Here is a 13,230-nt window from a genome sequence, read left to right as displayed (position 1 = left end):
CCCCCCCCCCCGGGGGGGGGGGGGGGGTTTGATTTAGGGCACTTTAGGCTCAACATTGACTAGTTTTGAATGAATTATAAATCTTTATGGTTTAAAACCATCTTTTTTGATTCGTGAGGAGGATAAAATCAAGTTTAATACAAATGCATGTTTAGTATCGTGAGGCATACATGAGACAGAGAAAGACACTTTATCAGTGCTTCCCATTGGCGTTCACTAGCTTAGCTAGTTTTTGTTTTGTTAAGCTTTACTCAACATAAGTGCCTGCTCCACTCACTTTTCTGAATTAAGCTTTACTTTTGTAACATTCGCCAGAAAAAAAAAACCCAAAACAAATTTTAAAAAGATACACCAAAAACAAAGAAAAACAATCCAAATTCTTTAAAAATGCTAATCTGGCAATCTTCTTTTAATTCTATTCCAGTCGTTGCAGTCTACCCTTTATTATTCTTCGTAACCAACTTTATCGTTCATTTTAGGAGTACGCTATTAATTAATATTAATCTAATACTTAATCAGATAGACTAGAATAACTCATAGAAATTATGCCAGTTTTTCATATTATTAATATATTATTAGGAACTAGAATGAATGACTTAGATAGGCAACGGAGTTTTTAAGTTTAAAATACAAAAGCAAAATCCCAATAGGGCGAATTTAATTTTAAACGATGTAGAGAAAATCGTCCACGACGATCTTCGACGTTCAAACAGGTGAAAACAAACCTTGACCAGCAAAGAAGCAGAGGTCGCAACATTGAACCAAGTGTCGTTGATGTCTATGTAAGTAAGATGGATTCCTATTACTTTAGCCTACCTTATTTCGAAATACTTATTGACGGAGTCATAGCCCGTATTCTTGGTACATGAGTGCGTGATTGGAGAAATGTTAAGAACCTGACTGAAACGGTTGAAAGTAAACAGGATCAAGAGTGATGATGCAACTCCCCTAAAAGTAAAAGTAAGATCTCGATCGTCGATATGTCGGCATTATAAATGATAAATGTAAAGTGGGATTTCGTCCTGTTAAATTGTGAGGGTTTTAAGATTACAAATAGAATTTTACAGTCAAATTGACCATACTTTTCATGGTAACATTATATTTCCAATTGCATTCTATATACATACGGACTGAACGGTGAAAATAGTGTTTTAGGCTATTTTCACCGTACGGTGATAATAGCCTGACACACTATTTTCACCGTATGCATTAGCCAATCAGAAGCCAGGATACTAACTGTGACATATGTGCCTCTGCATCCAGACCATTAGAATTCGACCCATCATTTTCTTCCTACGTGCAGACCAGTGAAAAAAAAAAGAAAAAGTTTGTTGAGAACAAGGGAGGCCTCCCGAAAGCTCCTCGTTATAGCATTTCTTTCAATTTGTATTTTCACTTTGGACCTTTTATCACACGTTTATTTATTCAATTTGTCATCGTATAGAACAAACCTTGATAGATTTGTGAAAGTTAAAAATTTCCTAATTTGACCATTGTTTTGATTCTCGGCCGCCATTTTGATTTGTGAGGTATTGAAAGGCAGTGCAAAGCAGTCCTAGGGTTTTTTTGTTTTGTTTTTTTTTTCCTATTATGGGTAGTTAAAGGTATTAGGTTGTATTTTTTCATAGGAGCAAATATTTGGCATGATGAGCTTTCGGAAGGCCTCCCAAAGCTATAATAATACAGGCGGGATGGCGGATTCAGAATTGATTACAGTTACCAATGAACTTTCCAATTTCGTGGCGGCGATGGGGTCTCGAACCCACGACCTTTCTGGTACAACAACAACACCGGGGAGGGCGTGGCTCTACTGTATGAGTATGAGCTATTCATAACTCGAGAAATAGTGATTTCAATCTCTATATCTATCCTGAGCCGCTACCCCCAACTTCTTGAGCGCATGGGTTCAACACAGACAAATGCCGCAAAGTTTGTTAACTACCAAGATACCGTTATCACCGTACAGTGAAAATATTGTGTCAGGCTATTTTCACCGTACGGTGAAAATCGTCCACCAAGATATTACCGTACGGTGAAAATAAGTCTCCAACACTATTATCACCGTAGAGTGAATATAGCCTGCCACACCGTTAAAGTGAATATAGTCTCCCACACTATTATCACCGTACACTGAATATAGCCTTCCACACCATTATCACCGTACGGTGAAAATAGTGTGTCAGGCTATTTTCACCGTAAGATGAAAATCGTCTCCCACACTATTATCACTGTACGATGAATATAGCTTTCCACACCATTATAATGAATATATGTAGTCTCTCGCACTATTATCACCGTACACTGAATATAAGCCTTCCACACCATTATCACCGTACGGTGAAAATCGTCCACCAAGATATTACCATACGGTGATAAAAATCTCCCACACTATTATCACCGTATGCTGAAAATCGTCCACCAAAATATTACGGGACGGTGAAAAGTCTACCACTACCACACTATTATCACCTTACGGTGAAAATCGTCCACATAGATATTACTCGTATGGTGAAAAAAGTCTCCCACACTATTATCACCGTACGGTGAAAATCGTCCACCAAGATATTACGGTACGATGAACAAAGTCTCCCACACTATTATCACCGTACACTGAAAATCGTCCACCATAATATTACGGGACGGTGAAAAAATTATCCCACACTATCATCATCGTACGGTGAAAATCGTTCACCAAGATATTACCGTACGGTGAAAATAGCCTCCTACACGCGGTCAGGCTATTATCACCATACGGTGAAAATAGCATAACGGACTATTTTCACTGTACGGTGAAAATAGCGGCTTCCGTATAAATAAACAAGACATGATTAGCTAGTAGACAAGAACTAGACGTCAACATTAAATAATATGAAGCAATCATAGTATTCAATGGGGCGTGGCAAATATGAAACTTAAACAAGCTTCTTACTTCTTTGCTTTTCTTCTGTGTCACTTCGGGTGCTCTCGGTTAGTCGATAGAGACAGATAACCCGAGACTTCAACAAAAGAAAAGAAAGGGGAAAAAACTAGGAGGATAGAACTAGAAGGAGAGAACTCGTTGTTCAGTTCCCTCGGTGAGGAAGATCAGGCCACTGCACTGGGCCTAGCCTGATTCAGAGGGAAAAGAAGGAAGGAAGAAGTCCATGCTTCGCTTATATAGTCCCAGGCTCGAACCCTGATTGGCTAGAATAAATAAATAATTTAATTGAGCTTTATATAGCGCAATATCCACTAATGTGCTCAAAGCGCTTTACAAGGGTCCCTGGTCAACAGCAACATTTAACATGTAGGACAGGACATAACCCCTGTTAGGCGATATTACAATTTTTCGGACAAAGACAACGCTGTTAACGGCCAGGTACTCATTTTACACCTGAGTACAGTGAGAGAATGTGAGTAAAGAGCCTTTTCCAAGGACTCAACTATGCCCTAGCGCGAGGCTTGAACCCAGGACCTTCCGATCCGATAGCGAGTGTCATACCACTAGACCACATAGCCGCACATAGAAGAGTTCAAAATGCTAAGCCCCCTGGGAAGGTACGGTCAACTCAGACTCGATCAGGTGATGTCCTAACAATCAGGGCATAACACTTCCCTGAACCATGATAATCCTCCTCTGCTCTCCAAACGACCTTAAAGTAGTAAAACACTATATTTTGATATCTCAGCAATGTAATATAATGCTTATAATTTGAAGAAATTGCCACAACCAATTTGATAGTTTATTTTATTTCAATCTGTGACTAAAGTCAAGTTTATTTTATTTCAATCTGTGACTAAAGTCAGAGAGCGGCCTTCCAAATATTCCCTCAACTAACCCTAAGAAAAAATAAAATCTAGTACCTTTACCGTAATAGGGAAAACAAACACCCAAGCTCCTTTACTAAGACAAATGACTTACCCTAATAGAAAAAAATCCCCTGACCTCGAGCTAACCCTAATAGAAAAAAAAAACTAGGACTGCTTTCAATACTTCACAAAACAAAATGGCAGCGGAAAACCAAATCGATGGTCGGATTAAGAAAGTTTTTAAACTTTCACTAATCTATCAAGGTTTGTTCTAGATTTTATAAAATTAAAATGCTTCTATATATATTGACAAATTGAATAAATAAACGCAGGACAAAAGATCCACAGTGAAAATACAAATTTAAAGAAATGCTGGCACGAGGAGCTTTCGGAAGACCTGCCAAGTCAAATGTAGATATGGCAGAAAAACAAAACAATTCAGTTCATTCAAAGATAGCAATTTGCAATGACTTATTCAATGCAAACATCAAGCATTCTTTTTCTGTTTCTGACATCATTCAGAGCTGTTGGCCTTGAATTGTTAGGCCACATTATTAAATATTAGGCATTTTGTAGAACAGATTAAAATAATGTATATTTTACATAACTTTAGATTTTAATTTCGAGATAAAATTCCCCCCACCCCCTCAACACACATATTATTTATAGACACAAAAACCATTCATTAACACTTGCCTTCCTGAAATTCCTTATGCATTTGGGAGAGACTGCATCCTCATGGCTGTCACCCCAGCTGTGACAAGTATTGGCCTGTGCTGACTATTTGGGAAGTCACCTATGACTACCCGCTTAACCTGCAACAGTTTTCCGTTCATTCCTTTTGTCACGAGTATACTCCTTCTTATGGCGGGTGCTCCTGAAGGTACCCTTGGCTGTAGGATTGTACATTAGGTGCAGATCGTTACAGTCCATCCATGTACAGAGTCATCTACTCACCTCGTTGCAGTCTCAGTACCCCCACTCGTGGTGGTGGCTATTAAAGTCTGTCAGAAAGGTGGAAGGATGGCTAGGACCAGTGGTGTAGTTCAAGTTGCTCTTGGCGGTTTGTAGATGTACAAATACATCCTGCAGTTTCTTTGAGCCACCCGATATAGAGAGCTGTGGAAATTGAAATATAGATGAGAAAATGTAGGCAGATAAATAGATTTGACGATAGTTAAATATTTTGGTGTAGATAGGCAGACAGATAGAAAGATGTTTGCTTTGTACTATCCCCTTTTATATGAGTCATATTCACTCACTTTAATTTTCCCTACATATTATTAGGCTTAGTTAGCGGAGAGGTGAGCCCTGAAAGGCGCTGATTTTTTTTTCTTTCGATAGAAACAAGGCTAGGCACTCATTTAACAACTCAGTGTATGAGAAAATGTGAGTAAAGAGCCTTGTCCAAGAAGTCAGCTTTGTGAGGCCCTCAGCAGGACTCAAATTTGGGATCTGCAGATGAGTTCAGTGTCATTATGGTGGACCATAAAGCCACGAAAATAACAATGCTGTAGTAGACAATCTTTTAAAAAATATCTTTAAATTATTATTATTATTTGTTGTTGTTGTTATTAATATAATAAGAATAATCATAATAATATTTATAATAATAATCATAATAATAATTATTATTATTTTTATCACCGTCTTCATCATCATTATTATTATCATTACTCTCTTATTTGGAAATGAACGTCACCGCCAAAATCGTCCCGATTTGTTTGGGAGGTGAAGATTTCAGATGTCCTACAAGGTCTCGGCGTACTAAATCCCTTCTGTCACAATATCTCTAGATGTGTAGCTGTGAAATGGGCGTTTAGGAAGTGCGGATTTCAAAAGATGTGACAGATCAACGAAAAAAATGATTCATTGATTTTATTTTCTGTAAAATTGTCATCATTTTTTTTTTCTTTGGGGCCAGGGGAGGGGGCTGGGTTGTGTGTTTGGGATTTTGAAAAAAAATATTTTTGTAGTCCGTAAACAGCTCATCCCGTTTCGTTTTTGTTTACTTTTGTGCGTGACACCTTTGTAAACAAATTCTTTAACGCCATGATCATCGCCAATAGACTGTTGTATAACTTGAGCAAATTTAAATGTAGTTTACACACTCTTCGTCCGATCAGGCCAATTTTGACAGTTATGTCATATTTGTGTATTTGTAGACACTTGATTTATTCTATTAATCAACTTTGGCTTAGCTAGAGACACTTAAAGGATTGCCAACTGGACACATATAAATAATTGTCAACACATTTAACAAAGCAATGCACCATCGATTGTTCCTGGGTGGGGTTCATGACCTCCCAGGGAGGCACTTACTGTGTCATCTACTTCTATCCTATATATGTTTTCCAACATGCTTTCTGTCTTTGTCTTGGGATGAGATTACTTGGTTTTGTCCCGGCTCTGTCTGGATACCCTAGCTAGGAGGGAAACAGTCAAATGTGTGGTTAGAGTTTTGGGAGATGGTATTTTTTGTCTTGTAAATTATCTCTCTGTTATACACTGTATTATGTTTAGTTAACATATTGTTTATGATTTGTAAAACAAATGAATAGTTGTGTGTGGATGAGACTTTTAGGCGATCTCAAACCAAGTACTTTGATAGTGTGTTCTTGGAATCTACATCTGTTTCCTTTTTTAACCAATTTTTGTACTATCCCATTTTCCTCCTTTTTACTGGCGCTGATATGGCCTTAATGTATTGCAAGCGCCGTAAAACCCTAAAACAAACAATCGATTGTTCACACAACTGATTAATTCCGCTCTTACCCTTTTACTTGCGAGCCCAGTGAGTTTCAGACTAAACGAAGCAAAGACAGTAATCAGACTTGGGATCAACGCATCGTCCCACTTCCTTTTGAACTTGGCTTTGTATGAGATTCGTTTCACACCTCTTTAAAAGAAAGACAATGATACATACCGTGAAATAATTCAACCATAGTACACATTAAGTTGAACGCCCTATTTATTGTTGGTGTGACGTTTTATGTAGTGACAACTTTCGATTGTGCGCACCTGCTTCCGTTTGCGTGGCTCATATTATGACATTTTTCGAGGCGGAAAATTGGGAAAATTTGCATTAAAATCTTCAAAATGAATGTATCAGACTCAGACGAATTTGTCCCGATTAACCAGGGATTTTTTCCTCGATTAGAGAGCAGAGATCCCATTCTTCCGCTAATTTGCGGAATCCCGCTATCCTCGCGAAACGGCAAAATCCTGCGTTATCATCGTTTCGTTGGCTGGCACCGCGCCGCGCCGTTGGTTGTCCACTAATTTCATCCGTCATTTCAACACTGTCCATCCTCAGCGGAAAACCCGTGAGGATGCACATTTTAATTATAGTATTTTATATACAAGTACGGATTGGATTCAGACAACAAATTTAGGGAAATACCAGATAAAATACGCTTAATGGAGAAAAAATGTTTAAACGGTGTAGGTTATGGCCTATTTCGTTATGATCCTCTATGGTCAATCAAGACACTTATTGTGTGTCTGATTAGTCCCTTCATCAAGGTGTATGCAGTTGATTTCAGATAAGATTATATTTTAGGGGTCAATGGCCGAGATATTATATGTTGGGAGCAATTGCTTACTGCCCTTTGGATAGAACCCTAGTACTGTCTACCAGATCTAACTAGTAGTGTGTGGATCAAACTAACCCAGCCACCCAATCAATCCTGGATGGATAGGAGCGGGGGGTCAGATCAAATTCTCGACTGCGCCCGAGATTGACCATAGTCTCTTTGCATGTGAAGCGAGTGCTCTACCAACTGAGCTATCGGGGGCCCCTCCGAGCTTCATTGATTTGTGCACAAATAAACTTCCTAAATCTTTTCTATTATTATAGCTCTAGATACCTGAGTTTCTTGTTTCTGTGAAACCCCAGGCTGTCAACCGCATTCACCTCAGCAACGCCTTAATTTCTAAGAGTTCTAAAGAGACCTATCTAATCATTCATAATTTTATCTCGGTGAACAGATAAACGGCGAATAAAGACCATATTAATATTATTACCGCGGGTCAACAGAATTAGTCATTCCACATCAACAGATGAATGCGTGATCATTGCCAACTATCGCATACTATCTTTTAAATATACACACACAAGTAAGTTCAGACTAAAGGCGGCCAGAGGTATGACCTATCTCAATTTATCAAATTAATATATTAATTGTTGCTATTGGTTCTTGGTTGTATATTTTTACATTTTTGTGCATTTGCATATATGTATCTATATATATATATATATATATATATATATATATATATATATATATATATATATATATATAATATATATATATATATATATATATATATATATATATATATACATTGTCGCCATATATTCTCAACTTTGTGTTTATAAGTTTTTATGCATGCCACGTCTGTAAACGAATTTCCATTTTTATGGATGAATTTATTATTATTATTATTATTATTATTATTATTACTCGTATTATTATTATTATTACTCGTATTATTATTATTATTACTCGTATTATTATTATTATTACTCGTATTATTATTATTATTATTATTATTAAGTTTAGGTCCCAATAGCTTAGTTGGAGGTGCACTCTCAACACATGCAAAAGGATTCAGATCGATCCCGGGTAAAATCGAATCGATATTATTTTTCTGACCTCGCCCCCCCCCCCCCCCCCCCACTCTCCCTGTCCACCCAGTAGTGACTGGGTAACTGGGTTTGTTTGATCTAGTAGAAAGTACTGGCGTTCTATCCAAAGGGCTGCAAGCAATTGCTATTGCCCGTTTCACGCTATAGAAACCAGGATAAACTCCGGATTCATGGGCCTAATGGCTTTGAATTATTACTTTGACTTGACCTAAGTTTCGTATCAATTGATAATACAGTACACTGGGCTGGTTTTCTTGACACCAGATAAAAAAAAACAACAATATCACCATGTTTATCTCTGGGTAGTGATGATAGTATTTGCCTCTCATTATCTTTGAACGGTCTGCTTTAAATGTGCAAATATGTCTTGTGATCTCAACCCGCGCGCTGCCCTGTCTGTAGGTGTTCTTATTTCTGAAGTCCTTGTCATCTTTCGTGTATCCCATATCATCCCCACCCCCCACCTCACACACACACACTTACACTTACACACACACACACAAACACACACACACACACACACACACACACCAACAATCGCTCTCTTCCCCTTTCCCATGACTAGGTGTGATCAATTTATTTAGTTGTACTTGTTTTTATTTTCAGATTAGTGGACTTGATCTATTTCCTGATTCCTGAGATTTATTTGGTCGGATTATGTTTGGTTTTCAGCAGTTATGAAAAACAAAAAAACAAAAAAAAAAAAAACCCAAAGTAAGTACCTGTTGCAAACTGTATCTATGCATCCCTCCCTTTATGGTTGGTCGGGGGTCTCGTTAGCTTAACATGCACCGGGGACAAAGATCGATATCCGCCGAAGAAGAGATTATTTTTCGGACACCCTCCCCCCTCCAGTGATTGCGCTGGTTATGTTAAATCTGGCGGAAAGTACTTTGCGGTAGACTAGAGGCTCTGAAGGACTTTTTTAAAATTTTTAAATCTTTGATCATTGAATTATGATTCATATCCTAATCAGCTCTTCAATTTATGGTGTTGGGATTGTCTACTTGTCACACTAGATAAGTAGAATATCGTAGATTACATTTTTTTTAGCTGTTGATATCATTGAAGGAGCTTAGGTTTTATGCAGTGTAGTCAATAAATTGACCGTGTTTAGAGGTACAGTGCAAGTGCTTGGATTTCCTAATCGTAATTTTGGTGCATGAGGAGTATCTTCCCCGAGGAAAAATAACTATAATAATAATAATAATAATAATAATAATAATAATAATAATAATAATAATAATAATAATAATAATAATAATAATAATAATAATAAAATCTTTATTGTCCAAATAAATGGCAATTTGTCATTTGGTTTACAAATGTTTGAAATTAAAAATACAATACATAGATAGACAAAAATACATTAATAAAATAACAATATATAATCATCAAATAGATAAAGAGCGGTGGAGTACACACGTTACAATTCTCACTACATTTTATTTATATATTTTTCCTTCAACGTTCCTTCTTTTTTTTTTTTGTTTTGATGACGAAGTATTTGCTTTTGAAACGTCCATTGTTGGTTCTGTTTCCACCGAAGCTTTTTTTCATTTTCACATTTTAGTTAGTTTCTTCCCAAGGAAGATACAGACTGCTTGGACAATTTGGTGCATATATTATGTGATACATTGTGAAGCTCATTGACCAGGGAAATGTGTTATGTCATAGTCATTGTTATATTGAATAGGCTTCCTAAGTCGTGACGTAATCCTGCGCAGCAACGCATGGCAACAAACCGGCTGGCTCTAAACAGTCGAGAAAAATGGCTGACACGAACTCTATGTCCATCACCGCCCTTATGAAATACTTCTCCAATGAGCATAAAAGTGTGTCGAGAGGTCAAAACCATCATAAGTCAGGTCATGTTTTGACTTTCTCGTACTCGGATGGCATGATGTTCGGCAAAGTTCAAGCCAGCACGAAGAATAAAGAGTATTCTGTGAAGGTAAGTCGTTTCGTCTTCTCACTCTCAAATCTCACATCCCCGTAAAACTACTGTTGGACAATAATCAGTTTACTTTGAGTTTAGGCAGATTTAGTTTATCCAATGGAAAGATTTTACTGTTAACGTTCGATTTAGTTAGTTAGAGAGAGAGAGAGGGAGAGAGAGAGAGAGAGAGTCATTGAGTCTTTGAGGTCTTGCTTCGCTAATTTTCGTTGCTATTGACTATAGTCTAGATACTACATACTATTTAGTATCGTATTGTAACCTTTATTATAATGCTCATATATGAGCATCACAATCACCAATCACGCTAGACATTTTATCATACTTCATGTGGTAGGCATAGGGGCAGCGTGGATCAGCAGTACGAAAAGGTACCGAGTTCGTTCACCCGCCGCTGCGCTGTGTGGCCTTGAGCAAGTCACCTCGCCCTAGCTCAATTTGCGGCGCTGCACCGCGGTTATTCCAGTCTTCCCTGGGAATAGACCCTAGAGATAAATTTCCTCTATGGGATGAATAAAGGGAATCTTATTTATTTATTTAGACCAGTGTTAGTCACGGTAAACTAAACTTCCTATTGGGTTAAGGTGTAATGTAAATGTTGCAGCTTGAAACTCGAAGAAACCAATAACATTGTGAAATTGAATGTGAACTTCAATTTAATATACGAAAACAGATAAAATGGACGTTTCGGGTTTCCCCTTTATCAATAAAGCAAGATGAATGAAAGAACCACTTAATTTTTTTTAAATTGAGCTTTTATATAGCGTAATATCCACTAAATGTGCTCAAAGTGCTTTACAAGGGGTCCCTGGCCAACAGCATCATTTAACATGTAAGACGGGACATGATGCCTGTTAGGCGATATTACAATTTTTTCGGACAGAGACAACGCTGTTAACGGCCAGGTATTCATTTGACACCTGAGAGATTGTGAGTAAAGAGCCTTCTCCAAGGACTCAACTATGCGCCGAGCGAGACCCAAACCCAGGACCTTCTGATTTGAAAGCGAGTGTCATACCACACGACCATAACAGACGTTTTATTAGTTTGTTTGTTTTTTGCCTATTGAGCATGGTCGCAGCTCTAAATTTGAATCTTTTATTCTTTTACTTCCACAGATCTATCTTGATGATGCCTTGGGTTGATTCAGTCCAAAACTAATTTGTCATATTTTATTTAACAATGTTAATGACATTGAACATACATTGATACAGCAATGCCATAATTTGTCATGTTTATCATGTAAAATCATGTATGGGTGACCTACAAAACCATTATTTTGAATGGTGATTTGATGATGATGAACAAAATATGTATGTTGTACAAAATAAATGGCAAAGCTAACAAAATGCAGTCTCCTTAATAAGAGGAGACTGGAGATTGACAAGTGCTGCAACTAATTGAAAAATAATATCAGATGTTTCTCTTAACATGGTTGGAATATATGAGAGGATGTTAACATTTTTAGTCTTTCATTAGCCCTCTGAACATGAAGCAATTTCTTTTGTTAATAAAATCTCATTTTCAGTAAATTTATTATGTAAAAAGGGAGGGATATTTACAGTTACTCCTTGAGGTAAAATATCTTGAATCAGGAAACCTTTATCTGCCAAAATTAAATCTCCAGGGCTTAAAATTAAAAGTTTTAGTAATCCACAATTTTGTACAATGACCTTATCCGAGACAGACCCTGGATAAAGTTTAGAAACAAAATTTATCACACCATTTGGACTCACACCAACAAGAGCTTTAACAGAATTCATGGACCTAAAAGAAGAGTAAGTTAACCGTTGGTTATCCATTTCTTTAGGAATAGCAATTTGGTCATCTGTACAATCATTGATCATTCTGCAATTTGGAAATCTTAAAAATGATGATGGAGCTGATAGTTTATTTTTATGTCTAGAAGGGCATGTAACCTTCATAACATTTTCAAAGAGAAGCTTATGGCTTATGTAAAACATGAATAAAAGTTTGTATAATATTTGTTATAGTACTTTCACTAATGCTAAACAATTGTGAAATATGAAGGTTAGTGTAGTTCTGTCTAATTTTCATAAGTGTAATGAAAATTTGGTCTTTTAATGCAACTGTCTCTTCCTGAACTTCCCACCCACTATAATAAATAATGTTACCTCTAAAGCACTCAACATATTGAACAATAATATCAAATATTTTAAAAGAATGTACACCTTTCTCCATTCGAAGAACTTTTTCTGTAAGGCTTGAAACAGTGTAAGTGCGTTGAATCTAACTAAGTTGTTTTTTTAAGCTAGCTATTTCCTTATTTTTGTCTGTAATTTCTTGTTCTTGAATTAAATTTATTGTTCTATTTAAAATATCCTCACTTGTTCTACAATCTGTTTTTTTTTTAAAAGATGGAATCCTGTGATGATGGTGACGAGAGTTGAGATGATGATGAGGGAGAAGATAATGAGGATGGTGATGAGGAGGAAAATAATGATGATGAGGAATCTGGTTTTTTTTTAAGGTGGGACTTTGTGATGATGATGAAGAGAGTTGAGATGATGATGATGATGATGATGATGATGATAATGATGATGGTGGTGGTGGTGGTGGTGGTGGTGGACTTCTTGATTTTGGTGCCAATTGAGATGGGGTGGGAATTCCTTGTGCCACTTTTCTTTTCTTTCTTTCTGGCTCTGATGGAAACAATTTATTTTTATTTCTGTCAAACAATTCAGGGAGGTTGGCTTTGTCACCATCTCTGAAGTGACAAGAACACACTCTTGATGATGATATTGGATCTTTTGTCCTTTCTCCTGAAAAGAAAAGATTTTTAAAAAACCCAATAATTCTGTTGGGCATATTG

General features: G+C 36.9%; 1 protein-coding gene and 1 long non-coding RNA gene across 5 annotated transcripts in view; both read left to right on the top strand.

The window, feature by feature from the left end:
• Nucleotides 1–684: 684 nt before the first annotated feature.
• LOC144965862 (organic cation transporter protein-like) overlaps nt 685–13,230 on the top strand; it is a 39,180-nt gene continuing 26,634 nt past the window's right edge. Inside the window, exons 1-2 of one of the 4 annotated variants that reach the window (XM_078901661.1) lie at nt 685–782; nt 9,047–9,154. The gene's annotated coding sequence lies outside the window, so the exon portion shown is untranslated. Of the gene's footprint in view, nt 783–838; nt 961–7,829; nt 7,909–9,046; nt 9,155–13,230 lie in introns of those variants that run through there. The other 3 variants (XM_078901657.1, XM_078901662.1, XM_078901658.1) reach the window with 3 other exon arrangements.
• Nucleotides 10,014–12,740, top strand: LOC144965863 (uncharacterized). The gene is made up of 2 exons (XR_013644116.1): nt 10,014–10,394; nt 11,516–12,740. It is a non-coding gene; the product is annotated as an uncharacterized LOC144965863 (long non-coding RNA).

Source organism: Berghia stephanieae, chromosome 2, assembly GCF_034508935.2.
Source record: "Berghia stephanieae isolate SIO BIC M18660-M18661 chromosome 2, UCSD_Bste_1.3, whole genome shotgun sequence".
Taxonomy (NCBI): domain Eukaryota; kingdom Metazoa; phylum Mollusca; class Gastropoda; order Nudibranchia; family Aeolidiidae; genus Berghia; species Berghia stephanieae.
Note: the sequence above shows the minus strand (reverse complement) of the source record. Positions and strands in the feature narration are given on the sequence as shown.